Raw genomic sequence first — 10,530 nt, forward strand, 5'->3', positions numbered from 1 at the left:
TGCCCTATAAAGCCTGAAACACTTAACACACGGATTACGGCATCGAATGGTAATGAGAGAGGATTAAACATAGCAAAATTAAGACCAAAGTAGCATGTTTCCAATCATAGCGCAAAATCAAGAAGGAAAATGTAAAACATGTGAATTCAATGAATAAGTGTGAGATTAGTGGATAAAATCCACTCAATTAAGCACAAGATGTGCCACGAAATAATGGTGCATCAAATCTCCCCACACTTAAACATTAGCATGTCCTCATGCTAAGCTCAAGAGAAGCTATAAGAGTGAAGGCAAAATGGTAGGATGTGTATGAAATGCAACCTATCTGCATGAATGCAGCTAAATGCAAAATGCTTTTACCTACTTTATTAAAAGTAAATCAAATTCTCCAAGAACAAATATGAACTGGATTTCACTAATTCAAATCATAAAATGAAGTACAAATAAACTTGCAAGAAGAAGATAGCTCATGAAAGCCGGGAACAAAGAATCGAGCATCGAACCCTCACTGGAAGTGTAAACACTCTAATCGCTCAGGTGTTTGAGGTTAGATTCTCTCAATTCTCTACTAATCTTGCTTTCTAAGACTTGTTCTTCATCTAACAATCAACAAAAGTTTAATGCACAGATACACATATCAAGAGGTCTTTTAAGGGTTGTAATGGGGTTAGGGTCAAGGTAGGATTGTATTTGGTCAAGTGGACTAAAATCTGAATCCTTAATTAACCTAAACTTCTCACCTAACTTAGGACAATCCATGTAATCATAATATAAAATCAATAACTACCCATTAACTATGTTTACTACATATTCATGCATTCCAATTTTGAGTACAGTACATATGCTTTGCTATCACCATTTACTTTGGGGTATTTTGTCCCCTTTTTATTTTTTCATTTTTTTCTTTTCTTTTTCTCTTTTTCTTTTTGTTTTTTTCTTTTTATCTTCTTTTCTTTTCTTTTGTTTTTCTCAATGCATATGATTAAAGTATTAAATGCATAAACATGTGCTTAACATTCTTGTTCATATTTTCTCAAGAATACACAACACCTAATTCTCAAACCAAACGTTTTTAAACCCAAATTCCCCATACTTAATTCATGAGCACTCTCACTAGTCTAAGCTAACTAAGGATTCAAATTAGAGACATTATTGTTTTCCACTTAGAGTTAATGATGTGCTAAAGTAAAGAACAAAGAGGGTAAAATAGGCTCAACTTTGGTTTGCAAGGGATAATGAAAAGGTTAAGGCCATATGGGTATGTGAGCTAAAGTGAAACAAAGGCCTCAATCATATAAGTGTTTGCATACATTAAAACATGAAAATATAGAGTTAAGCAAGATATAGATCACAATTTTAGAGAAAACATCACACACAAAAATAAAATATATTGGTTGATAAAATGCAACCAATCAAATATAGACTCAAAATCTCACTGGTTTTGTGTGTTCGAGCTCTAAGCCATGTTCCAAATAATATTCCTTCAAACAAGTTTAACAAACAAATTTTTTAATTCAATTTAGTGAAATGCTATAAAAAGGTTTCTTGAAAAAATGAAATTATTACTTCAACCAAGTAGTGGTAAAATATGCACAAAATGTAACAAACATGCAATCAAACATGCAAATGCAACAACTAATTTAACAAAGAAAATTTAAACATTGGTGTTGAGTCAGAAAGTAGTTACCCACGGAAGTCGGTATCGACCTCCCCACACTTAAAGATTGCATCGTCCTCGGTGCATGAAAAGATGCGCAAGTGGACGGGTGGCTCCAACTGATGCTTTTTCTCCAAAGAATGTGCGCCAGACTTGTTTACTGCTCTAGTTAGAAACTTTTCCTTTTCCCTCTTGGTGGCCATCCTGAAAGAGAAAAAGAAAGGGAAAGAACCCACAAGCAAAGATATGAAAAGAAATAAAATATATGTGGGCTAGTGTCAAATAATAAGGTTCTCAACTTTATGGTAGCTACAACATGTAAGTGAGAAAATGATAGAAGCACAGGGCATGTCAACTAAATAGCAAACAAGTCAAGGTGCACCCAAAATAATGCAAGAAATATGCAACAGTTGAGTAAGAGAATTTTAACACCAATGTGAAAACAACAAGTATAGAAAAGAAAGGGAGAAGAAACATGTTGCTACGATTTTAGGAAATTGCACGATCGGCAAAAATTCCTTCCGGCAAGTGCACCGGTTATCGTCAAGTAAAAACTCACAATAGAGTGAGGTCGAATCCCACAAGGATTGGTTGAGTGAGCAATTCGGATTAGAAGTGTGTTCTAGTTGAGAGGAATCAAGATTTAGATGAGAATTGCGGAATGTAAAATTGGCGGGGAACGTAAATGGCAAGAAATTGAAATTGCGAAATCTTAAATTGCATGAATTAAAGAGCGAGAAGCTAAATTGCTGAAATTAAAAAGGGATCGGGGTGATTGCATGAATTTAATTGCAGAATGTAAAGAGAAAGTGGTAGATCAGAAATGGGGAATTCATTGGGTTTCAGGAGATATTGAGATCTCCGAATCAAAACATTTTTATCCCTTCCTCAACCAATGCATTCATTGAATTTTGCTTGGCAATCTTATATGATTGGATCCCAATCCCTTGGCTCACCAATTCTCTCTAAAAACAAACAAATTCCCAATCCCTTGGTTTAAATGTTCATAAGAAGAGATGATGCTCGATCACTGATTATACCACACAGTTTCATGAACCACAATTTGGTAGGATTACATGTCACAATATCCATCCAAACCCCAATCCAATTCACTGTGAGAAAGCTTCTCTAGCATGAATCCTCCATTCCTTTCCCAAGGTTCCGAAGGATTCCAATTATGGATAGTTTCTTTCCCAAGACAACTAACCAATGGAATTAGATCGAGAAGCTTTCTAACAAAATTCAAGAGAAAAGATTGAAGAAGAAGATAAAAACTATTATTGATTCATTGAATTACAATAGAGCTCCCTAACCCAATGAAAGGGGGTTTAGTGAGTCATAGCTCTGAATTCAATTACAAAAAGTATGAAAACTAGAAAAATGATCCAAAGTTCCCTAAAAGTTTTTTTACTAACTTAAATTCTATCATATTTATACACTTTCTAAATTGAGCTTCTGTTGTGTTTCTTGGGCTTTGAGGCCTTTCCCTGATTTCCTTTTGCTTTGGGTTTATGATCCATAATCCTGATGAGGCTGCTGATCCAATTCTGTAACATTCATTGAGCCAACTTAGTGATAATCAAGTAATGACACATGACTCAACAAATTGAAATTCCAGACTCATCAATCCTTCAGGCCCAATCCCATAAACCATGATATTCAATTGGGTTTCATACCAGAGTACGTTTAAGTTAATGTTTGTGCTCAAATGCTAACTTAAACTGCAATATCTTTGGCCCAGAAACCTTTTCAAATAGTGGCGTTTAAGTTGCAGTTTAAGCTTAAACTGCAACTTAAACGTTGGACACTCCTGGAGGTGGTATAATTCAAGCACGTTTAAGCTTCAGTTTAAGGTTAAACTGAAGCTTAAACGTGGAAATGGAAGAAAGCAACCATGGAGGGTAAAGTAGTCGAACACGTTTAAGCTTCAATTTAAGGTTAAACTGAAGCTTAAACGTGGAAATGGAAGAAGGCAACCCTGGAGTGTGGAATTGTCGAACACGTTTAAGCTTCAGTTTAAGGTTAAACTGAAGCTTAAACGTGGAAATGAAGAAAGCAACCCTGGAGGAAAATTTGGTCGAACACGTTTAAGCTTCAGTTTAAGGTTAAACTGAAGCTTAAACGTGGAAATGAAGAAAGCAACCCTGGAGGAGAATTTTGGTCGAACACGTTTAAGCTTCAGTTTAAGGTTAAACTGAAGCTTAAATGTGGAAATGAAGAAAGCAACCCTGGAGGTGAATTTTGGTCGAACACGTTTAAGCTCCAGTTTAAGGTTAAACTGGAGCTTAAACGTGGAAATGGCTCCCTGGTGCATTTCTCATTTCTGGCGTTTAACTTCCAGTTTAAGGTTAAACTGGAGGTTAAACGCCACTTTTAGCTTTTCCTCAGCTTTCATGATTTTGGCGTTTAAGCTCCAGTTTAAGCTTAAACTGGAGCTTAAACTGGAGCTTAAACTGGAGCTTAAACTCCACATGTGATATTCAAGCTTCCTTTATTGATTTTGTTGCTTCCTTGCCTAGCCTCTTCTTCCCTGAAATCATCCAAACAACTGCATCAAAGTCTTGCAAAATTTCATGAGAAATCTTCCATTCGTAGCATTCAAGTAATATAACTAAAAACTCATGGAATTTGCATCAAAATCATACTGTTTGGATGGTTCATTGCTTTGTTATTCATTTAACCATTCTTGGTTACTTTAAGCTCAAGAAAATGCATAAAACAACTAAAACTAACAGAAAAATGCTAGTGAAACTAGCCTAAGATGCCTTGGAATCACAACACCAAACTTAATACTTGCTTGTCCCTAAGCAAGTCCTGAGTTATTTGAGAAGAAAGTATGAAACAGAAAGCAATTACATTGGCTATATTAGTAAGCACTTGAAGTTCATCAGAAGGGTTTTATGCAGAAAGTTGCAGCATCACTTTTTCATTCTTATCAGGTAAGATTATCACTTTTTCATTGCATCCATCAAACACTGCTATGGCCTCTTGTTATTCTTATGTCCTTGGCACTTTTCCCTTCTTTGTTTTTCTTTTTCTTAGAGCTCCTTTGCTCCTTGTTTGCTCAGTGTCATGTGTTGCACAAGCCTTTGGCATTTTCTTTTTCTTATCAGTGCACTACACATATCCACTACAGGCATTTTAGTTCACATTTCTTCTTGAGACATTGGTGCCCAACACCTCTTTGTGTGACTAAATGTTTTGTATTTAGGTTGCTCTTGATAATGGACTTTTGGTTGATAATCCCGGGTTAGTTAACCCAAGTTACCAAGTGTTGAAACACTCCTCAGAACCTATTCATCCAAGCATATCCTTAATACATAAACACCACAGGCATTTGTCTCAGAAGTTCAAACCATTGGTGCCTAGCTTATTTTCTCAATTTTTTTTGCTTTTTGGTTGCCCTTTTTCAGTGGCTTTTTCTTCTTCTTTTTCTTTCTTTTTCATGGCCAAAGACATTTATTCATCAAGATCCATAGACAGTATTCAAACTTCTACACAAAAATGATAATTCTACCCTCAATTTCCAGTGAGCTGACTAAACAATCAAGCATGCATACCACCACTTAATTCTACTTGATTTGTCACTAAATGAGCCAAGTTACTTTTGTTCAAACTTTTCTTTTATTTTTGGAAACAGAACAAGCATGGAAAGCATTTGTTTAAGAAGGTGAAGTTATATCCAAACATCTAGGCATTCACTTTATTCAAAGCAGTAAACCAACACTCATACTAAAAACTTCACATTCCAGAAAGATTCAACAATTACAGTTTAAACCAGAACAAGCATGCTTTTGTTTGCCTTTTAAAGAATGGTCAAGGAACAACACCACCTTGTGAAATTTCTTGTTTTCTCTTTGTTGCCAGGAAACAATTTGATTTCTCCTTCTTCTCCTAGTTGTTGCTTCATGTTCTTTCTAAGATCCTTGTTTCCTTTCCTGCAAAGAGTGATGAAGTTGCTTGCTTCTCAAGCACTTGAGTGGTTAGCTCAACTATGTATGGGCAAGTGTCTGAGTCTTAAGTTGGTGTGTGAACACCAAACTTAGTCTCCTACTTACTCCTCTGCTCTTTGAATCCTTGAATTCTCCTTGGAATGAAGTTGCTGCTAAGGATTTTAAGCATTTCTGTGATTGCTTAGAATGGTTGTTCCTTTCATATAATTCAAAGGTTGTTGTGTTCAGTTGATCTGTATGGTGGAACACCAAACTTAGAGTCACACATTCCCCTTTGAATTATTGATCTACGAATTCATTGTTTGGTGTGAAACACCAAACTTAATTCTTTGCAATGCACAGAAACTACTTCACCTTTTTATTGAAACAAATAAAAGAAACAGCAAAGGAGTATTACCTCAGGTTGGGTTGCCTCCCAACAAGCGCTTCTTTAACGTCATTAGCTTGACGGTTGTCCCTTGTTAGGGTGGATTGTAGTGCTTGATGTCCTCTCCTCTCACTATGAAAACGTCCCCATTTGATTCCTTCATGATTTCCAAATGTTCCATAGAAAGAACTTTCCTGATTGTGAACACTTGAGGGAGCTGGGAAGGAATGGTTTTGAGGCCAGGTGGGATTGGCAGATAATGACTTGATATCACTTTATCTCCCGGAGAGAAACCTTCAGTGGGAATTTTCTTGTTTCTCCACCCTCTTGGCAATTTCTTTACAATTCTTCCCTCTCTCTTGAGGATTTCTTCATTGACCCTTATGCCAGGAGGATCCTTCTGAGCTGTTTCTATTAATTCTTGTGGCTTTAACTCTTGCAATTCTTGTTTGCCTTCCAAGGACTGTTTCAGAGTTTCAGCTGCTGGGTTGCTTTCCCCCAAACACAGATGGCTACTATCATCCTTAGGCTTTTCAGGTTCTGGTTCAGGCTCAGATGCAGGTTTGAAAACATGGAAAATGAGCTGTTCATCATGTATTCTCAAAATTAGCTCTCCTTGTTCTACATCTATGAGCGCTCTAGCAGTGGCTAGAAATGGCCTTCCCAGAATGATAGGGTGTAGGTAGCTTTCCTCCATGTCCAAAATTACAAAGTCTGTGGGGAAGAAATAATTTCCCACTTTCACCAGCACATTCTCAACTACCCCTTTAGCTTGCTTCTGAGTTTTGTCAGCCAGTTGTATGATTACATCAGTGGATCTCACCTCATTCAGTTGTAGCCTCTTCATAAGAGTCAGAGGCATCACATTTATGCTAGCTCCTAGATCACAGAATCCTCTGTCAATTTTTGTTTCCCCTATGATGCAGGGGATATGAAAACTTCCTGGGTCTGTTTTCTTAGAGACTATGTCCTTCTTGATGAGGGCACTGCATTCTTTGTTCATTATTACAGTTTGTCCTCCCTTTAAAACTCTTTTCTTGCTCAGCAATTCCTTCAAATACTTGATATGTGTAGGCATCTGCTGAAGAATCTCAAGAAAGGGAATATTGATATGGAGAGACTTAAATGTCTCTAAAAACCTTGAATATGTTTTCCCTTTTTCACCTCCTCCTAACCTCTGAGGAAATGGTGCTTTTGGTTGGTATGTTTCCAGCATGCCTTTATTTTGCAGTTCCTTGGCTTGCTCAGTTTCACTTTCCTGCTTAGCTTCTTCCACACCTTCCTTCAAGATTTCTGGCTCCTGTTCTGAGGGTCTGATTCCTTCTTCTTCTGAGACTTCCTTCAATATGGTGATGGCCTTGCATTCTTCCCATCTCACTCCCTTTTGTTCCCCTTTAGGATTCTTTTCTGTGTCACTAGGGAACACTGCAGTCGACTTGGGGGCCTGTTGAGATAGCTCTCCTACTCGAGACTCCATCCTCTTGAGTTTTTCACCATGGTTCCTTAAGGTAGATCTCACATCATCCCTAAAGCATTTCAACTCACTTATGTCCTGACCCATGTTTGCAAGCATTCCTTCTATCCTGTTTAATTGATCTTGAAATTGTTGGTTCGGATTAGGTTGGTGATGAGCGGATAATTTGTACACTTTTTGGCATTGTTTTTAGTATGTTTTTAGTATGATCTAGTTAGTTTTTAGTATATTTTTATTAGTTTTTAGTTAAAATTCACTTTTCTGGACTTTACTATGAGTTTGTGTGTTTTTTTGTGATTTCAGGTATTTTCTGGCTGAAATTGAGGGACCTGAGCAAAAATCTGATCCAGAGACTCAAAAGGACTGCAGATGCTGTTGGATTCTGACCTCCCTGCACTCGAAGTGGATTTTCTGGAGCTACAGAAGCCCAATTGGCGCGCTCTCAACGGTGTTGGAAAGTAGACATCCTGGGCTTTCCAGCAATATATAATAGTCCATACTTTGCCCAAGATTTGATGGCCCAAACCGGCGTTCAAAATCACCTCAAGAAATTCCAGCGTTAAACGCCGGAACTGGCACCTAATTGGGAGTTAAACGCCCAAACTGGCACTAAAGCTGGCGTTTAACTCCAAGGAGAGTCTCTACACGAAATTTCTTCATTGCTCAGCCCAAACACACACCAAGTGGGCCCGGAAGTGGATTTTTATGTCATCTACTCATCTATGTACTAGTTTTCTATAAGTAGGACCTTTTACTATTGTATAAAAAAAATCTGAGACTTTTGGTAGCTATCTTTGTTTTATGCTATCTTAGACCTTTGGGAGGCTGGCCATTCGGCCATGCCTAGACCCTGTTCTTATGTATTTTCAACGGTGGAGTTTCTACACACCATAGATTAAGGTGTGGAGCTCTGCTGTACCTCGAGTATTAATGCAATTACTATTGTTCTTCCATTCAATTCCGCTTGTTCTTTGTCCAAGATATCACTTGTTCTTCAACATGATGAAGGTGATGATTGACGCCCATCACCATTCTCACCCATGAACAAGGTGACTGACAACCATTCTTGTTCTACAAGCATCTGAGGCTTAGTGAATATCTCTTGGATTCCCGATTGCACGATGCATGGTTGATCGCCTGACAACCGAGTGCTCGCCTGACAAACGAGCCAACCATTCCGTGAGATCAGAGTCTTCGTGGTATAGGCAGGACCTGATGGCAGCATTCAAGAGAATCCGGAAGGTCTAACCTTGTCTGTGGTATTCTGAGTAGGATTCAATGATTGAATGACTGTGACGTGCTTCAAACCTGTAACCTACTGGGCGTCAGTGACAGACGCAAAAGAGTGATTCTATTCCGGTAGGGGAGGGAACCAAACCGGTGATTGGCAGCACTGTGACAGAGTGCGTGCATTAGCTTTCACTGCGCGGATGGGAGGTAGCTGCTGACAACAGTGAAACCCTACACGAGCTTGCCATGGAAAGGAGTAAGAAAGGATTGGATGAAGACAGTAGGAAAGCAGAGAGACGGAAGGGAAGGCATCTTCATACGCTTGTCTGAAGCTCTTACACCAATGATATACATAAGTATCACTATCTTTATCTTCTATGTTATTTTCGTTCATCATCATATACATTTGAGTTTGCCTGACTAAGATTTACAAGATGACCATAGCTTGCTTCAATGCTAACAATCTCCGTGGGATCGACCCTTACTCACGTAAGGTATTACTTGGACGACCCAGTGCACTTGCTGGTTAGTTGTGCGAAGTTGTGTAATGCCATGGAATTGAACCACCAAGTTCTTGGAGTTCATGACCAGGGATTATGAGAGTTGTGAAAAAGTATTGTTCACAATTTCGCGCACCAGTTGGGCAGGTTGATTATTTTGGCCATGATATGGTGGTTGGGAGTAAGTGTTTTGTGTGGCTTGGTATGATCTTTGGTTGGAGTTTTGGTATGTGGAATTGTTATGTTGGTTGGGGTTGTAAGGTTTGTGGTTTTGTGGTTGGGTCTGCTGGTTTCCCCACCCAAAGTTTGGGTGGTTTTTCCAGCCTGGGTTGTAAGTGTTGGAATGTGGATCATATGGTTGCCTTTGTTGATTTCCCACATAGTTGGCCTCTTCCCAATCACCTCCTTCAGTGCTTACTTCCTCTTGATCTTGTGTGTGTATTGTAGCCACTTGATTTGTTTCTAATTTCCTGGTGAGCTCTGCTAGTTGCTTGGCAAACACCTTATTTTGGGCTAGAATTGTATCAACATGGTTCAGCTCCATGACTCCCTTAGTGTTGTGTCTCTCTGAAGCATAATAGTACTCATTCTCAGCCACTGTCTCAATCACTTCAATGGCCTCTTCCACAGTCTTTTTCCTGTTCAATGAACCTCCTGATGAATGGTCTACAGCCTTCCTTGATTCATAAGAAAGTCCATCATAGAAAATATCCAATTGCACCCAGTCATGGAACATGTCTGGTGGGCATTTCCTTGTCAAATCCTTGAACCTCTCCCATGCCTCGTAGAGAGTTTCACCATCTTGTTGTCTAAAAGTCTGAACCTCAGATCGAAGCCTCTTGACCTTTTGTGGGGGGTAGAAACGTGCCAGAAACTTGCTTTCCACCTCATCCCAGGTTGGCAGGCTCCCCCTTGGGAATGATTCCAGCCACTTAGCTGCCTTGTCCCTAAGTGAAAATGGGAACAAGAGCAGTTTATAGGCATCTTCCTGGACTCCATTGGACTTCACAGTGTCGCAAATTCTCAGGAATTTTGTGAGATGTTGGTTTGGATCTTCATTAGCACTCCCACCAAATGAACAATGATTCTCCACCAGTGATATTAGCTGTGGTTTGAGTTCAAAATTGTTGGCCTGAATGGGTGGTTTCTGAATGCTGCTACCACAATTCCCAGAGGTTGGGTTTATGTATGAACCAAGAACCCTCCTCTCGGGAATGGCATTGTTTCCATCAGCTCTCTCATGGTTGTGAACTTCTCTATCCATGTTGAGATCTAGAGCTTCCTCAAAATTGTCCTCAGATTCTCCTTCAGATTCTTCTTCTCCCAGTACTCTCTTCCCTCTTGCTTCC

General features: G+C 38.9%; 1 non-coding gene across 1 annotated transcript; it reads left to right on the top strand.

The window, feature by feature from the left end:
- The first annotated feature begins 9,915 nt into the window (after positions 1-9,915).
- Positions 9,916-10,019, top strand: LOC130937021 (small nucleolar RNA R71). The gene has a single exon (XR_009068259.1). It is a non-coding gene; the product is annotated as a small nucleolar RNA R71 (small nucleolar RNA).
- The last annotated feature ends 511 nt before the right edge of the window (positions 10,020-10,530 follow it).

The sequence above is a fragment of the Arachis stenosperma genome, chromosome 6 (genome assembly GCF_014773155.1).
Source record: "Arachis stenosperma cultivar V10309 chromosome 6, arast.V10309.gnm1.PFL2, whole genome shotgun sequence".
Classification (NCBI taxonomy): domain Eukaryota; kingdom Viridiplantae; phylum Streptophyta; class Magnoliopsida; order Fabales; family Fabaceae; genus Arachis; species Arachis stenosperma.